The sequence below is a fragment of the Salmo salar genome, chromosome ssa27, assembly GCF_905237065.1.
Source record: "Salmo salar chromosome ssa27, Ssal_v3.1, whole genome shotgun sequence".
Taxonomy (NCBI): domain Eukaryota; kingdom Metazoa; phylum Chordata; class Actinopteri; order Salmoniformes; family Salmonidae; genus Salmo; species Salmo salar.
Window position 1 is genome coordinate 5748284 of NC_059468.1, and position 24232 is coordinate 5772515.

The 24232-nt window shown below is 43.0% G+C and overlaps 1 long non-coding RNA gene across 1 annotated transcript in view; it reads right to left on the minus strand.

The window, feature by feature from the left end:
• Window positions 1-250: 250 nt before the first annotated feature.
• The window catches only part of LOC106588246 (uncharacterized), a 43105-nt gene continuing 19123 nt past the window's right edge, over window positions 251-24232 (minus strand). Inside the window, exons 2-3 of the long non-coding RNA XR_001324611.2 lie at window positions 13867-13955; window positions 251-1002 (exon numbers count right to left, since the gene is read on the minus strand). This is a non-coding gene — a long non-coding RNA (uncharacterized lncRNA). The remainder of the gene's footprint in view (window positions 1003-13866; window positions 13956-24232) is intronic.

Sequence of the window (24232 nt, forward strand, 5' to 3'; positions counted from 1 at the left end):
ATGAGTTCGTTATACTCCATACACCTTTGTTAATTGCTTGTGTGACATAATTTTAGTGTCCTTATTTACAATGTCAATGTCATCCGTTATACATTTTTTCCAAGAAAATGTGTATTTCCTTTATCAATACATTGGAGTTTAGCCTTAACATTTGCTAATAATAATAATAATAATATTATTATTCTTTTAAAGACACTTTTGTGAGGGTCCCCTACCAGAATTGTACATGCTAAAAACGTATGAATATACATTCATTTCACAATAATACAATTTATTGTAACACAAATCAAATTGTAACATAAAAAATTATTTCATAAACACCTTAAAGGTTGTTTGGAGTGCCTTTGTAGTTCCAAAACACATTACAAATGCATAGGAAACAGGTAATCAAGTAATTTCACATGAAATGGAACATGTTAGAATTGCAAACAGAATGTGTTTATTTTTTTGTCAAATTTCCAGTAGGGTAACGGATGCTTTAGGTGGTGATATTTCCATATTTTCTTGACAGTTCATCCGATGACATCTTCTTGATCCCGATTACATCATTCTACCTAATAGTTTTTTTTATTCACCCAAATTCTGATGAACTTGCATGCAGCCTTGTTCCCAAGGACCTCACCTGTGATCTTGAAGTAATCACAGGTTAAGGGTCTCAGGGACAACAAAACATGCTTAGATATAAGTCAAGTCTCTAAATATACTGATGTGAATCTATTTGAGGATAAAAGTACAACACAACAAAGACAATAGAGTATATCATATTATCATGTCACAATCAGTCATCATTTGAATGATGGTGGGAGGTGTATAAAGGCTTTTATAGCGAAACGGCGAACAGCACTTAATGGGAAACTTACTTATGACGATCCCTGAAAGAAAGAGTCAATCTGCCACTACTTTGGATACCATATAATTGTGTTGTGTGTTGGGTTGGGTTGGTGAACGGCTCCACCTCATAATGGCTCATCACTAAACCTCCAAACTTGCCAGAGATGTTACCTGAAAGATGAAAAGAAGACAGGGGTAAGAAATCATTGGATGGTATTGATGCGCTGTACTATTCTTGTCTTTACATTTGAATCTTTCAAGACATGAAGATATTGTATATGCATTTCATTCCTCTAGTTACCCCCTAGTGGTAGACAGACAGAGAAAAAGTTACTGTTGAAACAGACTGACATACTATTGTCTAAACCAGGGATGGGCAACTTTGATGGGGAGGGGGCCACAAAACATTTTTACTCATGAGGGGCCGCAGTGGTTTGTGAGTCTGCGTACCCACACACATATTCTAATTTAAATATATATATTGTAGAAATATCATTGATTTACAGACACATTTCTACACTAGTCTATATTAGACAAACAGTGAAACATAACTAAACATATGCTTTCTTGAAAAGTTAAAAAAGGCTTGAAACTACTGAGATACTACCAATGCGCTAAGTTTGCTGCATGCATGTTAAAGACAGATGGGGAAGATGGCCTTCACAAGCAGCAAGAACACATCTCAGAGCTCATGCAACGAAATACATACATGTAATGCAAATAAATCCAACACAACGAAGGTGCATGTAGCATGTACTGTCTTAAATTAGACCCCTTCAATTTCCTCTTGTCCCTCTGGTTTCCCTGTCCCAGATTTACGAGCTCCTCCTTTCTCTCCAAAGCATGAGAGCACAAGAGGAAGGTGGATGAAGAAAACCAGAGAGAGAGGGAGTAGAAACACCACGCAAAATGAAACAGGATGAACGCGAAAAAAGAAATGGAAAGAGAATAACGGCGGCTAGCCGAAGAGGTCAGATAGATAGCTTCTCTCTTTTCGTTTGCCTTTTCGCTCAAGTGTATCCACTCCCCATTTCGGCTTTAGCTGGTGTAGAATTTGTGTTCCTTGTGTAAACACACACTCACACACATGACTGTGTGCACATACATACACACAAATGGATGCACATACTGTACATGCATACACAAGAGCATGCACACACACACATGCAAACATGCACAGTAGCACACACAGACACACACACTCTCGATTAGTTATTGATCTATTACCCCACTGAGAAAAAGGACAATTATTCCATCGGTAAAGGAAATAAAGCACAATAAACCCTATCTTGCTCCTTCTTCACTGTCTTCCTTTTTTTCAGGGCTGTAGCCTAGACAGTAACATGAAAAAGGTGCCCGTTCTACTCCCCCAGCTGTCTCTCTCTCCTTCTCCTATCCCTCTCACAGGCTCTGTCCCTGGCTCTGTTAATGGCTGTCTCCATGTGCCAAGTCAGATCCCTAATTCTCCGGGCGATTAGAGTCCAAGCAGCCATTGTGTGAGACAGGTACACACAGACAATTGCATTGATGCCATTACTGCTGTACTTACAGCCATACTTCCACAACCCCCTTCCACAAACACCAGCCAGCGCCTCCATCTCTGACCTCCTCCCCTCATAAATCTGTGTCACCTATATACATCGCACACACACAAACACACACACAAAACACATATGCAAGCTTACAGTCCATCTTTCTCTCTCGCCTGCTGACATTCTCACCGCTCTGTCCCCGCCTCCCCTGCTCTGTCTCTCACCCCCTTTCCCCTCATCTCCATCTATTCCCTTTTCCGCCTCCCCCCTCTCACTTTCTCTCTCTCTTTCTCGCTCATACTCTCACCCTTGTGTTTTTTTCAGGCGTGACGACTTGTCTCGCCCATCTTGCAGTCTGTGTGCGCGCATGTGTGTCTTTACGTGTGTGTGTCTATCTGTACATATGTGCGTGTGCACACATGCATGTGTGGTGTGTGTGCTCGTACACTGCTGTGCTCGTGCATCTAGGAAAGAGAGTAAATGTGTGTGAGAGCTGGAGGGAGAGAGGGAGTGGGGGAAGGTGGCAGGAGCAGACAGAGAATGAGGCTGTGGTATTCACACAGCATGAGGATCAAAGCCACATCGAGGCCAAAGGTGATTCACCTCACATTCTGTTGGACCGCCACCCTCCTCACTATTATACACTGGGAATCTAAACAACATACATCTATCATCATCTCTACATCTAAACAACACATATGTCCCTAAGAATCTGCCTCTTATAAATATCTCTTAATATAAATATTTTACAGTTAGAATCCCAATTATAATATGCATATAACTGCCATCTCTTCATTGATCATTTCTACTTGGCACAGACACGTTTATCACACATGAACAGATTCACTGTAATTGTCATGTTACGTGATTCACTTATTCCGCGTCACAGTTGTGTAGCACGTTTAAACCAACACAAGTTGTATGTGAATATAACACAATCAAGATAAAGTCATATGAGACAATTGGTTATATCAAGAATGAAACATCAATGGTTGATGGCAGAAAGGAATGTCAGAAAGTCAAAAATAATAAAGTGCCCCCACAAACCTATAAATGGCACAAAATTCCAAAATAGCAGACAATAGTTGGCACTAGTGACATGCTGGGTATATTTATCCTGTTGGAGGAGAGATCAAGGAAGTATTTCTTTGAGTGCTTAAAGAAAAAACAGCGGCAGGCACAGATTAATGATATATGTTATTTTCCCCCCCTTACTCGAGCACTGTAACGCAATGCGGATAGTGACTGTCTGAGCCACTAGCCAGACACACTGGGGGGACTTAGGGGGAGTGGAGGGGGGTTGTAAGGTGAGGAGGAGGAGAGGGGGAAGGCAGTATGGTGGGGGAGCTCAAACACAAGCTCCCATGCTTTCGGACATATTGATACTAATAGCTGTACTTCCTGCAACCACACAGAACAGCAGACTCTTGTGAAGATGGCGAATTTATGAGATCACAGTAGAAACCTGTCACCTGTCCATTTTATTCAAAGGCTATATAATCCAGGGCGTGTGCCAATTTTTTTATTTATTTAACTTTTATTTAGTCAGGGGATACTCTTTGAGACCAGGGTTTCATTTTGAAAGGTGCCCTGAGCACAGCAATACAACAATACAACACTACAAAAATGATCATTCTAACAAAACAAAAAGAAAACTTCATTACAACTTTCAACATTACAACCTAAACAATCTCTAAATTCAATCAAAACAACTGCAACTTTCATTCAACACATCTAATACTAGAATCTTAAAATGCCCTGGCAGCACCAGGGAATGAAGATGCAAGGAGTTCTGCAGGCTAGTCGAAGATTGGGGGCATTAAAACTGAAAGCAGATCTACCTAGATTGGTGCAGACTGGTGGAACCTCAAGAGTTAACTATTCCTGTGAATGGGTTTGGTGTTTTAATACATTAGATCTTTATCAATCCAAACGCACAGATATTTAAAACCTCTTAGGGTTAGGGGGCAGTGTTCGGAAGTTCAGATGAATGACGTGCCCAAAGTAAACTGCCTGTTACTCAGGCCCAGAAGCTAGGATATGCATATAATTGCATTGGATAGAAAACACTCTGAAGTTTCTAAAACTGTTAAAATAATGTCTGTGAGTATAACAGAACTGATATGGCAGGCGAAACCCCGAGGACAAACCATCCGAAAAAAAAGAAAATGCAGCCTACCACTGTTTCCAATGGCTTTCATGTTTATTATGAGGCAAAGTCCTCCCAGATTGCAGTTCCTAGGGCTTCCACTAGATGTCAACAGTCTTTAGAAAGAGTTTCAGGCTGGTTTTTCGAAAAATGAGATAGAAGTTGTAGTTTTTCTAAGTGGTTCCCATTTGGCAGTTTTTGTGGTTCCCATTTTGGCTGTAGTGTTTCCATACGCGTGGATGAAAGCGCGTTCTTTGTTATTTATCTCCGGTAATGAACATACTATTCTCCATCTTAAATTTGATCATTTATTTACTGATTAGGGTACCTGAGGTTTGATTATAAACGTTGTTTGACTTGTTTGGATAAGTTTATTGGTAACGTTTGGGATTCATTTTGTATGCATTTTGAAGGAGGGAAACCGGTGGATTATTGAATGAAGCGCGCCAGCTAAACTGAGTTTTTATGGATATAAAGAAGGACTTTATCGAACCAAAGGACCATTTGTGATGTAACTGGGACCTTTTGGAGTGCCAACAGAAGAAGATCTTCAAAGGTAAGGCATTTATTATATCGCTTTTTCTGACTTTCGTGACGCACTTGCCTGGTTGAAATTTTTTTCATGCTTTTGTATGCGGGGCACTGTCCTCAGATAATCGCATGGTGTGCTTTTGCTGTAAAGCCTTTTTGAAATCTGATACAGCAGCTGGATTAACAAGAAGTTAAGCTTTATTTTGATGTATAATACTTGAATTTTCATGAATGTTAAATATTTATATTTCTGTCATTTGAATTTCGCGCTCTGCAATTTCACCGGATGTTGGCCAGGTGGGACACTACCGTCCCACCTGCCCATAAGAAGTTATACTCTGTCAATTAGGTTAGTATTGTGGAGTAACTACAATGTTGTTGATCCGTTCTCCAGTTTTCTCCTATCACAGCCATTAAACTCTGTAAGTGTTTTATCACCATTAATCTCATGGTGAAATCCCTGAGCGGAAACTGAGTTAGGAAGGACGCCAGTATCTTTGTAGTGACTGGGTGTATTGATACACCATCCAAAGTGTAATTAATAACTTCACCATGCTCAACGGGAAATTCAATGTCTGCTTTTGTGGAAAAAGTAAAGGGGTGTGAATACTTTCTGAAGGCACTGTGTTTAGTCCATCTGAGAATTTTCTTTACGTGAATTAGAGAACAACATATATTTAATTTTGCTCGCATTACTGTAAGTTCAAGTTTTAAATCAACAAGGGAGTTGGTCAGGGATTCTAATATCTTGGCTAGGCAAGATAACTATCGCCCAATATCCGTTATCTAAGTCAGAAGGACCTCCTCCCTTCTGTATGGGGAGGACACGTGCCATTTTCCAGAACTTAGGGATAACACCAGTAGCAATTGTCAAGTAAAAAATACCGGTTAATGATTCAACAATGAGTCGGGCAGAGAGCTGTAGTAAGCCCATGGGGATTTTTTCCCATCGATCTTTAGCAAGGTACTAAATATATCAGACATAAAATACTTGAAATGAAAAAAAAATAAGATTGTCTGTACAGTCTGTTTCAAGTTAAATCAATTCCCTATCGAGAAATTAGAGGAATTCTCAGAAACTATTCTTTCAAAAAGATGGCCAGCTGAGACGAAATGGTTAAAAGCACCACAAATTTCCATTTGCTCTATATTACGGGACAAGAGGCTGTCATAAACTGTAATGGCAATGGGGGAGTGCAACAATAAAAGGGCAATACACTGTGTAATCTGTGACCATGAACAAACCATGATAATGGTGTTTAGGTAATGTTATTGTATGTTATTGAAATTCAAATCAAATTTTCTAAGTCTAAGTAATGTGCCTTAATCGGCCTCTTATGCCCCTTATTCAATCGCACACATAGATTGCATTCCTATGGGCACTGTTCAAATGTACAGCACTATACATAAAATCAAAATCAAATCAAATTTTATTGGTCACACGTGTTTGGCAGATGTTATTGCGGGTGTAACGAAATGCTTGTGTTTCTAGCTCCAACAGTGCAGTAAAATATAACAAGTAATATCTAACAATTTCACAACAGTATACACAATACACACAAATCTAAGTAAGGAATGGGTTAAGAATATATACATATGAGATTATCAATGTCAGAGCGGCATAGACTAAGATAGAGTAGAATATAATATAATACAGTATATCCTGTTAGGGCTAGGGGGCAGTATTGACACGGCTGGATAAAAAACATACCCGATTTAATCTGGTTACCACTCCTACCCAGTAACTAGAATATGCATATACTTATTACATATGGATAGAAAACACCCTAAAGTTTCTAAAACTGTTTGAATGGTGTCTGTGAGTATAACAGAACTCAAATGGCAGGTCAAAACCTGAGAGATTCCTTTACAGGAAGTGGCCTGCCTGACCATTTCTGGAACTTCTTTGCCATCTCTATCGTTTACTAAGGATCTCTGCTCTAACGTGACACTTCCTACGTCGTCCATAGGCGCTCAGAGCCCGGGAAAAACCTGAATGTCGTCATCCCAGCCCCAGGCTGAAACACATTATCGCCTTTCTCAAGTGGCCGATCAAGGGACTCTGGGCTTAGGCGCGTGACCTGACCGCCCCCGCCTTTGTGATTTTTTCCTCTGTTTGCCGAAAAGGAGATTCCCGGTCGGAATATTATCGCTTTTCTATGAGAAAAATGGCATAAAAATTGATTTTAAACAGCGGTTGACATGCTTCGAAGTACGGTAATGGAATATTTAGATTTTTTTTGTCATGAATTGCGCCGTGCGCGCGACACTTCTTTACCATTTCGGATAGTGTCTGGAACGCACGAACAAAACGCCGCTATTCGGATATAATGATGGATTATTTTGGACCAAACCAACATTTGTTATTGAAGTAGCAGTCCTGGGAGTGCATTCTGACGAAGACAACAAAGGTAATCAAACTTTTATAATAGTAAATATGATTATGGTGAGTGCTAAACTTGCCGGGTGTCTAAATAGCTAGCCCGTGATGCCTGGGCTATGTACTTAGAATATTGCAAAATGTGCTTTCACCAAAAAGCTATTTTAAAATCGGACATATCGAGTGCATAGAGGAGGTCTGTATCTATAATTCTTAAAATAATTGTTATGCTTTTTGTGAACGTTTATCGTGAGTAATTTAGTAAAATGTTAGCGAATTCCCCGGAAGTATGCTAGTTCTGAACGTCACATGCTAATGTAAAAAGCTGGTTTTTGATATAAATATGAACTTGATTGAACAAAACATGCATGTATTGTATAACATAATGTCCTAGGGTTGTCATCTGATGAAGATCATCAAAGGTTAGTGCTGCATTTAGCTGTCTTCTGGGTTTTTGTGACATTATATGCTAGCTTGAAAAATGGGTGTCTGATTATTTCTGGCTTGGTACTCTGCTGACATAATCTAATGTTTTGCTTTCGTTGTAAAGCCTTTTTGAAATCGGACAGTGTGGTTAGATTAACGAGAGTCTTGTCTTTAAATAGCTGTAAAATAGTCATATGTTTGAGAAATTGAAGTAATAGGATTTTTAAGGTTTTGAAAATCGCGCCACAGGCTTCAAGTGGCTGTTACGTAGGTGGGACGAATTCGTCCCGCCTAGCCAAGAGAGGATATACATATGAGATGAGTAATGCAAGATATGTAAACATTATTAAAGTGACTAGTGTTCCATTTATTAAAGTGGCCAGTGATTTCAAGGCTATGTATATTGGCGGCAGCCTCTAATGTGCTAGTGATGGCTGTTTAACATTCTGATGGCTTGAGATAGAAGCTGTTTTTCAGTTTCTCGGTCCCAGCTTTGATGCACCTGGACTGACCTCGCCTTCTGGATGGTAGCAGGTTGAACAGGCAGTGGCCCGGATGGTTGTTGTCGTTGGTTATCTTTTTGGCCTTCCTGTGACATCGGGTGCTGTAGGTGTCCTAGAGGGCAGGCAGTTTTCCCCCGGTGATGCGTTGTGTAGACCTCACTACCCTCTGGAGAGCCCTGCAGTTGTGGGCGGTGTAGTTGCCGTACCAGGCAGTGATACAGCCCGACAGGATGCTCTCAATTGTGCATCTGTAAAAGTTTGTGAGGGTTTTAGGTGCCAAGCCAAATTTCTTCAGCCTCCTGAGGTTGAAGAGGCACTGCTGCGCCTTCTTCATCACACTGCCTGTGTGGGTGGACCATTTCAGGTTGTCCGTGATTTGTACACCGAGGATCTTGAAGCTTTCCACCTTCTCTACTGCGGTCCTGTCGATGTGGATAAGAGGGTGCTCCCTCTGCTGTTTCCTGAAGTCCACGATCAGCTACTATGTTTTGTTGATGTTGGGTGAGAGGTTATTTCCTGGCACCACACTCCCAGAGCCCTTACCTCCTCCATGTAGGCTGTCTCGTCATTATTGGTAATCAAGCCTACTACTGTTGTCTCATCTGCAAACTTGATGATTGAGTTGGATGTGAACAGGGAGTACAGGAGGGGGCTGAGCACGCACCCTTGTGGGGCCCAAGTGTTGAGGATCAGCAAAGTGGAGGTGTTGTTTCCTACCTTTATCACCTGGGGGCTGCCATCCAGGACACAGCCCTATTTCACATTTCTTACTCAGTGGTATTACACATTATTATACATTATCCATTATAAATTGACAGAACAATGCATAGTAAAGGTATTTTTAGGGGCGGTTTCCTGGACACAGATTAAACCTAGTCCTGGACTAACAAGCAAGATTAATGGAGCATCGCAGCGTAGAGCTGACACTTTCTAAATGGCCCACTCTGTCTAAATGTCCAGAACTGTTGTGGGGTATTTAGTCGACTCTTCATACTTACCACAGGGGAGTTGAGAGAAGGGGTCCATTGGATGATGTATTGGTGACACCGCAGGGAAAGCTAGAAGGTTGTACAGTTATCTCCAGGCTGTTAATTATGCGAAACAATACAACCAACTACCTCACACTGCAGAGCCCTCTTAGAGCAGGGTCACTACTGGAGTTTCCTGACAGAATGACTGTGCATCTCTCTTTAATGTTCTGTCCTTTCAGTAGTTTTACTCTAAATACAGTATGTTTTTCACCCAATTGATCATATAATTCAATATTGGTTCGAAAGTCATCCTGAATAAAAAAAAAATATATAATTCTAGAAAGGTTTGTTAACTTATATCCTAACATTGTACAGGGTATCATGATGGAATGTACAGATTCCAAAGTGATAAAAAAATGCGTGTGGGTTAAGAAATGCATCCACCCAATGCATTTCTGTGGTATTGTCTCCCTCTTGTGGTACGTGATTGAACCTTCAAGACATCCCCTCCCCATTCAACTCACTTATGGCAAGACCTTGGTTAGAACCCAAATGCCACTTTATTCCCTTTATAGTGCACTACTTTTGACCAGATCTGGCACTATAAAGGGAATAGGGGGCCATTTGGGACGCATTCCTTCACTGTCTCACAGCACAAAGCCAGGCACTCTACCTGCAGTCTGTCTGACGTACTTAAACAATAATGTGGTGCATCCAAAATCTTCACCCCCTTGAATACTGAGAATACTTCATTGTTCTAAAACAGTCTAGAAATGCTGGGTTCAGTCTCATCCTTTTTCTCTCACTTTGTCTTTCTTCTCCCACAAAAAGAACATCAGAATGTAAGTATTGTCTCTCTGTGAATTGATAATCATCACTTTACTCAGGTAAAAAGGTCTGTAGGCTCACTCTTCACTAGACTATCAACTGATGGCAATAAGATTGATCAAGACATAGAGTGTAGTGATTTGGAAATGATGACGCTAGATATCTTCTTTTAGCAGACTCTTTCAATCACCACAACATTAATTATTGTATCAGTAGACATTCTGTCTTAATAATCATATGGGAGTGCCTAAAGCAGGGAGTACATAATATGTACTACTATATTATACTCCCTTCTCTCAATCTGATCAATGAAGCAACACTTGCCCTGATGGTAGATCCAAGTTTTATTTTTTGTTGTAAAATATGAGTAATCATGGGTTACAGATCTACAGCTCAATATTAATTACAACATTTGTGAGCGCCATTAGGTCAATCTATCTCACTGCACAACATAGGGAGCTGATTTTGATAGGCACGTACAGACTTATGACTGCAGAGTGAGGTACAGATCTTTTCCTCTCCGATAAAAGCAGTAAATTGGCTGTTGTTGGAAGTCAATTGTGGTGTTTTGACACTCTTCCTTTGTGCCTGAAGGACTCACTGATTACTTGATAGCTACACAGCTTTGCTAGGCTCCCCATTCAGCTTGGTTAATGCGCCAAAAAAACATCCTTCACTTCTGAGTTGGCTAGCTAAAGCTTTACTGAATTTCTGTTGACCAAAAGGTTGAGGAGTGGGATCAAGGTTTCATGTCAACTGATGCATATTGACTGGGAAATTCATATTGCGACAATTACGTCAGTGGCTTTTTGTCTAGGACTATGTATGAGCATAAATGCCATCACCAGAGCCAGTGCACCAGCTATCTTGCTAAGTGATTCTACCCTTCGTTTGATATATTATACAGATATATCAGGTGGGAAAGACCAACTATTATGCCCTTCAATAGATTTAGTGCCAATTTCAAACAGTATCCTACTATGAAAGTATGATCAGTGGAGACATTACAGATCGTAATCTTTTTTTTTTTTTACTCATGTTGGATGGCATTCAACTGCAAACCCCAATCGCCACTTCTTTCTTTCTTTCTTTCTTTCTTTCTTTCTTTCTTTCTTTCTTTCTTTCTTTCTTTCTTTCTTTCTTTCTTTCTTTCTTTCTTTCTTTCTTTCTTTCTTTCTTTCTTTCTTTCTTTCTTTCTTTCTTTCTTTCTTTCTTTCTTTCTCCTTCAGTCTACCCCACAAAGCCGACCGTCTGTCTACCCTTCATTCGCGCTTTCATTGGCTGGCTTCCCCGGTCTCTAAGTGCCTCTCAGTTGCCCTTCATTGCCAAACATTTGTCTGAGAAATCTTTTCCAGCTCTTTTTGTTTTTGTTGGACAATCTCTCTTTTCATACAGGTCTCTCTTCTTCATCCCCTTGATTCCGCTCCTCCCCTTTCAATCTCTCTCACTGTCTCATCCGTAGTCGAATCACGCGTGTATGCAGCATGGTTGTGCCAATGCCATTTCTCTGCCAGTCTGTTTGTGTGTGTGTTTGTGTGCCAATGTAAGTCTGATGGAAAGCCCTTGTGTTGGATGGCAGTCTATGGTTTATGAACCCCAGTTGGTTTGGGGTTATGTGAAGCTATTGTAGATTACTATTCAAACAACTTGATTGGGAGGGTCGGAGGATCATAGCATAGAGCTCCACCGTCAAGAAAAATATTGATGAAGAATATTTAGATATAATAAAGAATTATAAATTCCTCTCTGTATATTCAAAAAGTGACAGTACATGCACTTATTAGGCTCTGTCTGGGAATCTGTGACTTTGCACCAGACACCAGAGTTGGGCTTGTTAAGGTGAGAGAGGGAAGCACATCCGTCGACAGAATCCAAATTTGGCACTGCACAGTTGACTGATGGATGGTCAAACTTTCCAGCTGTTTCACAGTGGGTGGCTCCCTCCCAGCCCGTCTCTGTAACTAACAGTGTCTACGTCCCAAATGACACCGTTTTCCCAATATAGTGCACTGCCATTGACCAGGGCCGAGAGTAGTGCACTATATAGGGAATAGGGTGCCTTTTGGGACTCAAACAGTGTCCCACTGGATATTCACTGAAGATAGAAGGACATTGGCCCCCCTTCTGAGTAACCAGCAGCTAAAAAAATGTTTTATCCATTAAGGACATAAGGAAGAGAATGAAAAAAAAGTAACCAAAGCTTGTTTGTTTGTTAAAAGAATAAACTTAACATCTGTTCTTGTAGTCAAAAGTTGAGAGATTGACAAAGTCTTAAATTAAATTTGAGGAAGATAATACATTTAAAACACAGTTTGACTTAACAGGGAGGGAACGCAAAACAAAAGCTTTTGAATTTATATGCTTCTGACTTGACTGGATAGAGACACTAGAGCGACGTGACAGCTGCATTGGTATCAAACATGCCTGTCTGATCTTTGTCAATCACTGAGGTAATTCTCTGGATACAAAGCTAAAAATAATGAGCTCAGGTGACAGATACACCTTTGACACACTTAAAAAATGACACATCTTAAGACTTAACGTGTCTCCGCTGTGATTTGAGTGACAGACAACTAAGCCACTGTGTGTGGCAAAACCCAGACAGCCAGAGAGCAGAGTCCATGAAGTCTGCATGGCAACAAATGCATTGTTGAGTGCAGAGTCTTAACTCAATCTATCATTGTCTCCTCTTCTAACTGGAAAAGCAGATTGAGATGGATGGCAAGTCGACGTGACACGCATTACCTCACCAGAGCTGAGGCAGGTGGGAGTATAAACTGTGTATACTGTGTGGATATGTGGTAATTATTTTCACTTTTATTTCCAGAACGTTTATGAGAGTGTGTTTATTTGACCGTTAGACGTTGGGGAGGATGCTGGAATGTGTTATACTCCTCTCCGGAGTCATATTCAGTCCCTTGTCCTCTTTAGAGTTTGGGTCTGGTTCCCTGTATGGGAGAGCAAGGGTCAGACCACCCCGCAGACAAACTTTCCCTCTTCAGCCAGATGACAACTTGATTCAAGGCCAGGGTAAGTATCTGCTACTCCCAGACCATAAATGATTAGCTTTCTCAAGATGATACGAGATGCTGTAGTAGTCCCAACCCCTCTATTCTCTTCCCCCATTTCTCTCTCCCATATTTACAAAGGCAGCATAAGATGTTACCATGGGAACACTGACACTGCCTGGCAACCTCAATGGCTTGGCAAGATGCCCAATAGTTACTATGGCGCAGTTTTCAGTTGCTATGGGTATTGTGCCATTCCTGTGAGTGTGTGTGCACGTGTGGAACATGTGTTTTTGTAGCCTATGTAAGTCAATGTACTTGTACCTAATTCTAATAAAGCCCATTGAAAGAGTTGATATAGCTCGTTATTTTATGTTTTATGTAAATTAGATATTTTACCATCTGTTTGAAATAGCTATTAGTGGGAGTGTTTGTGAGTGGAATGAGATTTGAAGTTGCCAGAACATTCACATATGTGTGTATATGTGCGTGTTTCTGTGTCTCTCTCTCTCTCTCTGTGTGTGTGTGTGTGTGTGTGTGTGTGTGTGTGTGTGTGTGTGTGTGTGTGTGTGTGTGTGTGTGTGTGTGTGTGTGTCAGAGAGAGAGAGAGAGAGAGAGAGAGAGAGAGAGAGAGAGAGAGAGAGAGAGAGTGAAAAGAACGGTGAGTGAGAGAGAGAGAGAGAGAGAAAGATTGGAGGCAGCTTTACCTTACTGAGGCTGGATTGAAATTCTTTCCATTGTTCCTCCTTAGTGGGAAGTTTCCACGGACTCAAGACAAGAGTAGACCACAGCATTCCTGAAAGCAACAGAGAATATGCTGTTTATTATTATCTATTAATAAATCAATTCATATGTCCACAGTTCAGACCTGACCTTGTCCAGTGCTATTTCCGATGGAAACATAGAGCATTGGATAATGTAATCTTTGAACAATAAATAACAATAGTAGAGTAAACGCATTGAACCAAAAAGATATTAGCTCATAGTCTTAAAGATACACTATGCAGAAATCATTACAATTCTAATAGTTTGCCTAATTTCAGTTTTTGACAAAACAAGCATTGTGTAGAGAATCATTGTACCATCTAAACTGCTGTGAAATATATATTCCAGAACCAAAATTATTGTATATTTAGCTGTTTGAAGCTGGTGTACAAAACCAAAGAAAAAGAGCAAAAACGAAATTTCAGAACGGGAAGAATAGAAATAGCACACATAGAACATATCTACAGCTTATTAGACTTGCCTTCAATGGGAATGAAAGATCTATAACACAAATTTCTATGCGAATTTGGTCAGGTTGACCAAAAAGTTACATATTGTAGTCAGGAAACAGAGTATATCTGCAATATTATCTGTTTAGATAATGAAAGGGAAAATGGAAGAGTGAAAATATTACAATGATGTTGTGCTATTGACAAAGACTGAATAGAACATGACATACAAAGCCATGAAGAGATGCTTTAAGACAATAGTGATGAATAATACATGAACAATGATGAACAACACAATCCGACATTATAAATTAAATAGTAGTGAGCCAAACAAATGAAATAATTATTACATCTCAACACAGTGTTTGGATGCACTTAAGACCTCTGCATGCTTCGGTTCAGCTGGCACCTAGCTGAACTCGGTGCGGCGAACCGAACGAGTGTCCTTGCTTACCTTCGACCTTCGCTTGAAAACAACTTGGCTTAAAAAAACAAGAACAAAAAGCACCCTTAATACTGTTTTTCAATCTGGAGACGCATAGCCAGAAAACACTTCCTCAAAATAGTCAAGATATGTCATTCACTTTTACATTTTTGCCAAGGAGATCTTAGTCGCACATTTTTATATTTAACTAGGATGTTTGGTGCAGTATTTCTCAAATGAAAAAATGTATATGAAAACGAGTCGTCTATCTTTGAATGACAACAAACTATTCATTGAATAATCCTTACTGTTGACCAATTACCGATGAAGGGGCGTAGACTTCGCCTTCCGAACAGCCCTAAAAAAAACTTGAAGGCCAAAACCAACAAAAACGTCAAAAAATGTAACTTCCGAACTTCGGTTTGCCTCAAACATTTTTGTGTGCACGAACAGCTGAAAAAACTCTTGCCGAAGGACAAAACGAATAACAACGTCACAAAATGTCATCATAATATATGCACAAACTGTTCCAAACTGTTTCAGATGGGAAGCATGCGGACACCTTTAGTAAGAGATCAGTGTTGCCTGCAGTGCATCTTGATCTAACATTACCAGAGGAAGCGTTGCCCCTTCCCCTGCCTCTCCCATCCCTTTGAATTGAAACCATGGCTGGAGATGTCTGATTGAGCACAGCATGCCCTTAAAAGGAGGCTAAACAGTCAGGTGTTACGGCAACTTGATGCCACCAACCAGAGATTTTGAGGGGGGATGGTTTGGGAGGTCAGACAACCTGTCAGGGGGTCATTATCAGAGACACATCATTCTGGCTCTGAATCGGCAAGAAGGAAGTTGAGCCTAAAATATTGATGCTTCTTAAAGTGTATTTTCAAGTGAATCTCGGGTCTGGAGACTCATTGAGTTTTCACTTGTGTCCTTCATACTTCCCCATGCATACTACACTCTTAGAAAAGTGTCCCAAAGGGGTTCTCTGGCTGTCCCCATAGGAGAACCCTTGTGGGTTCCATGTAGAACCCTCTGTGGAAAGGATTCTACATGGAACCCAAGAGTTCTACCTGGAACCAAAATGGTTCTATACAGTATGGAACCAAAACGGGTTCTTCAAAAGGTTCTCTTTTTTTTCTAAGAGTGTAGACATCCTTCTATGAATGAATTGTATGTGTGGTGCCAGTGTCACCAAAAACAACAATGACAATGCAACACTAAACAAAAATGTAAAGCCCCTTCAAAAACATCAACACTGAAAAATGAATAGCAGCTTTAGCCTAATTGTGTTACCTGCAAGGTCTGACTCTCTGTTTTCAATTCAGCTCTGGAGTGTTGGGTCAATATGGAATCTGGTCTCCATTCTGTGTCATTAGCTTGTCTGATCATTTAGGAGAGACCTTTTTAAGTGTGTCCGCAGGTGTGTGTGGGACAGAGAGAGATAGAGACATACACACATTGACGGGAATAGCGCTGAGTGAGTGCATATTTATGCATGCATAGTGGTATTTCCATTCAATACAATTCAGATACAGACCTGTCTTCACAACGTGCATGCATTGACGCAGTTCACATATGTCCTATGTGAGTGGGTGTGTGTGTGCTTTTCCAGTGTGTGTGTGTGTGTGTGTGTGTGTGTGTGTGTGTGTGTGTGTGTGTGTGTGTGTGTGTGTGTGTGTGCTTTATGTTTGTTTAATGCGGCAGAGGGTGGAGTGGCGGATCAATAAGAAACAAAGGAATTCAGATCAATATGAAGCCAAGTGAGAGCGTGAAGGAGAGAGAAGGGGAGAGAGAGAAAAAGGGAGGAGGGGGATGAAGAAGTGGGAGGTGGTGAGTTGGAGGGTTGGACGGGGACTGACTGTTAGTGCTAGCACACTGGCTAACTGTACACTGGGGAGAAACCAGTCATCTCTACAGCACAACCTGAGTACTTAAACTCTAGACGTCAGTGACAGTGAAGAAAGAGGGTCAAGGAGGGGAGAGAGAGGAGAGCAGAGAGATACTGGAGACGAATTCAACCTTCCTGCATTGTTATTGACATTCTGTTAAAGCAGTGACTCAGACTTAGAGAGAAGAGAGGGAATTGGATATTATTACAGGCTTTGGTTTTTCCTTTTATGTTTTGAGGTTGGACTTTAGTACGTTAGCACTTAGGATGTACCGATTGGCATCACATCGTTAGTCAGTATGTGTTACACCTGTGCTGTCTTGTTCATCTCATTAGTGGGAAAGTGTTTCATCTGTGCTGGCCCAGGTGCTATTTAAGAGTGGCTGGCCCAGTACTCCAGTTGTCTTGTTAGATGCAGAGCGTTAACACCTTTAGTTGGCTATTCCTATTTTGATGTCTAGACAAACAATACTTTGTCTGAATTTGTTTTGCTCCAAGTTTGGTGGGTGCTCATGGGGCGTGTCTTTTAGGTTCCAGTTATTGTTGCTAGTCAACTTTCAATGGACACCCCCATGAGTGTCTTTCAGAACCCCTCCTAAAACCCATCTGTTTCGTTTTGGTTGTTGTCAGTGACTCTTTGTTAGGTCCCCCTTCTGTTTGAGTGACATTATTTGTTTTTGACCAGTGCACTATATGGAGAATATGGTGCAATTTGGGACAAAGCCACGGTTTGGAGGGTGTCCAGGGTATGGCTGTGTGTCACCTATCCTTGACCTCTGAACCCCAGTCAGTGAAATCTGGCTCTGTATGATAGAGGCAGACACGCTACAGCTGAAGGCCAAGTGGACTCTGACCATCAATCTGTCACCCCACCGTCTAAAGCAAATCTCCATCTTTTGTTTTTAGAAATGCATATATGCAAGTATCATGCACTATACATACCATAAATTCTATCTTTTCCTACTATCGATTTCCTTTTCAGACTGGTATTATTTTTCTATCGTGACAAATATTTCAAATTCTTTCAGCCAATGTCTTCCCACATCTCAAAGTGAAAACAGGATAACTTGGGTTTCTACAACGCCTCATCGCTTGGTGGCGAGATCAAAGCGCAGAAGGCCATTTAGGTGTCTTTAATGGATGAGACTTTTTTTGGTGTGAAGTGGTGAAAACAAACACCTGGCTGCTGAGTGCTATTGAACCTGCTCTCCATCTTGCTCAAGGTTCCTCAGCACTTGAGACACGTTTTAATTAGAAAGGCCAAACTGACCATTTCTTCTGAATGATCTGTGTAGAAATATAGCATAGTGGTGTTAAGTGCTGAGATTCAGCAGGAGGTTCAGGTGCATATGTGTACATTTCTATTAAAAGTAACCACATTTCCATCCACGGTTTTCATACCGTATTGAAAAATCACGACAGCTGTGATGGAAACAGGATGTTTCGGGAAAATGTTATAAATGCCGAAAAATCATTTGTTTGTTCGGTAAAATGTATTATGCGAGAAATGGCTGTGGACGACTTGGGAAACCATACAGTTTATTAGGCTACGGATGAAATCCACAGGGTGGTGAAAGTGCATGGTGATCTTGATGGTCCTTTCCAGTAAATATCGAGGGTCTGATTCTGGTTACATGAGGATCGATGCCTCACTGCTATTTGACCCCCAAAAAATATTCTCGCTGTTATCTGTAATAATATCATCACGTAGACTTGCCTACCTGCACTGTATCTGCGAGTTGTTGACTACAGCACACATGCCATGACTAGAGTCGGCACATTTGTTTTTTATTTTTTGTGTTAAACCTTTATTTAACTAGGAAAGTCAGTTAAGAACATTCTTATTTACAATGACGGCCTAGCAACAGTGAGTTAACTGCCTTGTTCAGGGGCAGAACGACAGATTTTTACCTTATCAGCTCGGGGATTCAATCTAGCAACCTTTCAGTTACTGGCCCAACGCTCTAACCACTAGGCTACTTGTCGCCCCAAAAGCACTGAACCAGTCGTACGTGATGTGATCATGGTTCAAGACTTCTAATACATTTCTGTCATGGTTTCACCTGTCACCAGAGGGCGGCAGAGACCATCCTTGAGACATTAACGACACTCAGGTGTGTCCTATTTACTAATTATGATTTCCCTGTTAAAAGAGGTGTGTTTTCTGTTGTTCTTTTCTGAAGCGTGTGCGTTTGTCTCCTGAGTGAGTTTGAGACTTAGTGTTTGTTGTTTTCCCAGTGTTACTGTGATCCTTCCGTTACCGTTTCTCAGTAAAGTATTATGCTTATCCTTAACAACTGATTCCTCGTCTGGTCTCATCTCTGCACCTGGTCCAACCTCACCATATCACAGCAAGCTTCAGCCTACAACATGGACCCAGCAGAGGTCAGTCAGGTCAAGAATATTGCAACCCACCAAGGAGCACTGCTGGGGCGGCAGCAAGAACAACTCTTCCAGATATCAGAAAACCTCCGGGCAATTACCGACTCCCTCCAACCACAGTTCAACCCCAACCCAGGAGTAGCCAATGCCCAAGTCTCATCACCCAGTGCTACAGGCGTTGCCGTAGTTCCTCCAGGGAACCTGCACCGGGAACCCAAGATCCCAGCCCCTGAGTGGTATGACGGCCACCCTGGAGGATGCAAGGGGTTCCTCACCCAGTGCTCTCTGGTGTTCAAGCTACTGTCCTCCTCGTTCCACACCGATAGCGCCATTATCGCCTATATAATCTCTCTACTCTCTGGCAAGGCCCAGGGGTGGGAAATGGCAGTGTGGGAACAGCAGCCACCATCCTGCAGCTCCATATTAGCCTTCGCTGCGACAAGTCTTCGACCACCCAGTCGGCGGACGAGAAGCGACCAGCCGACCGTTCAACATCCGCCAAAGGGCCAGACCAGTGGCTGACTTCACCATTGAGTTCCGCACCCTCACCGCTGAGAGTGGATAGCTTTTCACCAGGGGTTGTCTAACTCCATTAATTAAGGATGAACTGGCCTCTCGGGAACTGGGAGAGGACTTCAAGTCCCTGATAATGTTGGCAATCAGGATAGCTGGCCGCCTCCGAGAACGCGTGAGACATCGCATTTTTGACACCACCCCAGTACCCTGGTTTTCTGAGCATCCCAAGCCCCCGAACCCAGCATTGAGAAGCCCATGCATAAGAACTTGGTCTCCATTCAAGAAGCCAGGAGGTTGAACGCTTGCCAGGCTAGGTGGGCTCTGTTTTTTAACAGGTTCAACTTCACTAGCTTATCGCCTGGGATCCAAGAATCAGAAAGCAGATGCCTGTCCTGCCAACACGATGTCTCTAACGAGGAGTGGGACACCAAGCTCATCATGCCCAGCTCCCGCATTGTGGCTCCTGTGTTATAGAGTATAGAGATCTCGGTACGACAAGCCCAGACCCGAGATCCTGACCCCGGCGGGGGTCGCACTAACAGACTTTATGTTCCGCGATCAGCCCGTTCTCGAGTGCTAAAATGGGGACCCTCCTCTAAATTAACTGGGCTTCCAGAATTTAATTGGACACTGGAGTTCCTTAGGCGGAAATTCTGGTGGCCCAACATGATTGAGGATGTGTTTCACCTGTGCCCAAAGCAAGTCCTCATGACAGCAACAGGCTGGGTTGCTGCAACCTCTGCCCATCCCCAGCCGGCCCTGGTCCCACCTGTCCATGGACTTTATCACAGGGGTACCTCCATCCCAAGGTCTTAACACTATCCTGGTAGTCGTTGATCGGTTCTCCAAGGCAGCCGATTTCATTGCCTTACTCAAGTTGCCCTCAGCGAAGGAGACCGCTGATCTCATGTTTACCCATGTCTTTCGACTACATGGACTTCCCCAGGACATTGTCTCGGATCGTGGGCCCCAGTTCATTGCACGGTACTGGAAAACCTTCTGACCCTGTTGGGGAAATCGGTGAGTCTCTCCTTGGGGTTCCACCCACAGTTGAATGGGCAAACAAAGCGGGCCAACCAGGAGTTGGGGGAGTTCCTCCACTGTTTCATCTCCACCCAGGCCAGCAACTGAAGCAAGTTCCTTGTCTGGTCGGAGTATGCTCACAACATACTGCCAAACTCGTCCACTGGACTGTCGCCATTCGAGTGTCAGTTCGGGTCCCCCCCCCGTTTCCTGAACAAGATGCCGAAGCAGTGGTGCCATCAGCCGAGGCGTTCCTTCGACAATGTTGACTCACCTGGATCAGAGCGCGATCCTCCTTACTCTGTTCATCTGCCCGACACCAAAACGAGGCAAACCGGCACTGAAAGCCTCTTCGGCTCCTCCAACCGGGTCAACAAGTGTGGCTGTCCACCTGTGATCTTCCCTTAAAGGTGGACTTGCAGAAGCTCGCTCCATGCTATGTAGGACCATTCAAGATCCTGAGTCGCATCAACCCGGTCACCTATCGTCTCCAGCTTCCCAGGTCTTTAAGGGTCTGTCCATCCTTCCATGTCTCCCGTCTCAAGCTGGTAACGACCAGTCCTTTCTCTTCCCCCACACCTGCCCCTCTGCCCCCTCGACTTGTCAATGGTCGCTCGGCCTACACGGTCCGGCGCCTGTTGGAGGCTCGTCAGGTTCAAGGCACCCTGCAGTACCTGGTGGACTGGGAGGGCTACGGCCCGAGGAGCGGGCGTGGGTGCTTGCCCGGGACATCCTGGATCCAGGACTCATTCGGGACTTCAACCAACTATGTGGTGGTCGCCCTGGCTCTGCGGCTGGGGCCGCACCTAGAAGGGGGGTACTGTCATGGTTCCACCTGTCACCAGGGGGCGGCAGAGACCATCCTAGAGACATTAACGACACTCAGGTGTGTCCTATTTACTCATTATGGTTTCCCTGTGAAAAGAGGTGTGTTTTCTGTTCTTTTCTGAAGCCGTTTGTCTCCTGAGTGAGTTTGAGACTTAGTGTTTGTTGTTTTCCCAGTGTTACTGTGATCCTTCCATTACCATTTCTCAGTAAAGTATTATGCTTATCCTTAACCACTGATTCCTCGTCTGGTCTCTTCTCTGCACTTGGTCCAACCTCACCATGTCACACTTTCTTCCTGAATGGAGAGTTCTATTTATTTGCGGCGTGTGTTAACCATCAGAGTGTTTTGGAGATTCCCTTCCACGTGTTGCAATCTGAGTGTAACAATGACACTGAGTTGAGAAGCAGGTGCAGGTGAAACATTTAATAAAAAAACAAACATGAAAACGAGACAGCGTAACAGTAGCGATATAGCATGAACACAGGAACAATACCGACTGAGCAAGGAACCCAAGGGAGTGACAGATGAAGGGAAGGTAATCATGGAGGTAATGGAGTCCAGGTGAGTATCCTAACAATCTGCAGGTGCGCGTAATGATGGATGCCAGGTGTGCGTATTGATGAATAAAATCAAAACAAATGTTATTTGTCACATGCGCCGAATGCAACAGGTGTAGACCTTACAGTGAAATGGTTACTTACAAGCCCTTAACCAACAATGCAGTTTTAAGAAAATGCTAAAAAAGTATGAGATAAGAATAACAAATAATGAAAAAGCAGCAGTAAAATAACAATAGCGGGACTATATACAGGGGGTACCGGTACAGAGTCAATGTGCAGGTGTTGAGGTAATTAGGTCATAGATAATAACAGAGAGTAGCAGCAGTGTAGAAGGGGGGGGGGGGGGGGGGTCAATGAAAATAGTCTGGGTAGCCATTTGATTAGATGTTCAGGAGTCTTATGGCTTGGGGGTCGAAGTGTTTAGAAGACTCTTGGACCTAGACTTGGCACTCCGGTACCGCTTGCAGTGTGATGGCAGAGAGAACAGTATATGACTAGGGTGGCTGGAGTCTTTAACAATTTTTAGGGCCTTTCTCTGACACTGCCTGGTATAGAGGTCCTGGATGGCAGGAAGCTTGGCCCCGGTGATGTACTAGGCCGTACGTACTACCCTCTGCAGTGCCTTGCGGTCGGAGTCCGAGCAATTGCCATACCAGGCAGCGATGCAACCCGTCAGGATGCTCTTAATGATGCAGCTGTCAAATCTTTTGAGGATCTGATCTTTTCAGTCTCCTGAGGAGGAATAGGTTGTCGTGCCCTCTTCACTACTGTCTTGGTGTGCTTGGACCATGTTTGTTTGTTTGTTGGTGATGTGGATGCCAAGGAACTTGAAGCTCTCAACCTGCTCCACTACAGCCCCGTCAATGACAATGGGGGAGTGCTTGGTCCTCCTTTTCCTGTAGTCCACAATCATCTTTTTTGTCTTGATCACGTTGAGGGAGAGGATTTTGTCCTGGCACCACACGGTCAAGTCTCTGACCTTCTCCCTATAGGCTGTCTTATCGTTGTCAGTGATCAGGCCTACCACTGTTGTGTTATGTGCAATCTTAATGATGGTGTTGGACTCGTGCCTGGCCATGCAGGAAGTACAGGAGGGGACTGAGCATGCACCCCTGAGGGGCCCCCGTGTTGAGGATCAGCGTGGCGGATGTGTTGTTACCTACCCTTACCACCTGGGGGCAGCCTGTCAGGAAGTCCAGGATCCAGTTGCAGAAGGAGGTGTTCAGTCCCAGGGTCCTTAGCTTAGCGATGAGCTTTGAGGGCAATATGGTGTTAAACGCTGAGCTGTAGTCAATGAATAGCACTCTCACATAGATGTTCCTTTTGTCCAGCTGTGAAAGGGCAGTGTGGAGTGCAATAGAGATTGCATCATCTGTGGATCTGTTGGGGTGGTATGCAAATTGGAGTGAGTCTAGGGTTTCTGGGATAATGGTTTTGATGTGAGCCATGACCAGCCTTTCAAAGCATTTCATGGCAACAGACGCGAGTGCTACGGGTCGGAAGTAATTTAGGCAGGTTACTTTAGTGTTCATGGGCACAGGGACTATGGTGCTCTGCTTGAAACATGTGGTATTACACACTCAGACAGGGAGAGATTGAAAATGTCAGTGAAGACACTTGCCAGTTGGTCAGCGCATACTCAGAGTACACATCCTGGTAATCTGTTTGGCCTTGCGGCCTTGTGAATGTTGACCTGTTTACAGGTCTTACTCACATCAGCTGCGGAGAGAGTGATCACACAGTCATCCGGAACAGCTGATGGTCTCATGCATGTTTCAATGTTACTTGCCCCGAAGCGAGCATAGAAGTTTTTTAGCTCGTCTGGTAGGCTCGTGTCACTGGGCAGCTCTCGGCTGTGCTTCCCTTTGTAGTCTGTAATAGTTTGCAAGCCCTGCCATGTCAGACTGAGGGACACCTGAGAGAGGCAAAGCCTGAAACCTTTTGTCGTCTTCACTCCTTTGTGTACCGAGCTCTGGTTGCGAGCTTGGTTTCTTGGTTGGGTAGTCATGCTGTAGCGCCTGACCGTTCTGGAATTCTTCCAAATGGTACCTAAGGGTGGTATTCCTCTGCATGGCAGAGTCCACTTGGGCGCTTAGTGCGACACTCACGTGTCTAGATTAAGTACTCTGTCTCCATTCGGCCTCATACTTGTCTGTCATGGTAGAGGTCTTGAGTGCAGAGTGAGCGATTCAGTGATGAGATTTCCTCCGCTTGCTTAGAAATATATATTTTTT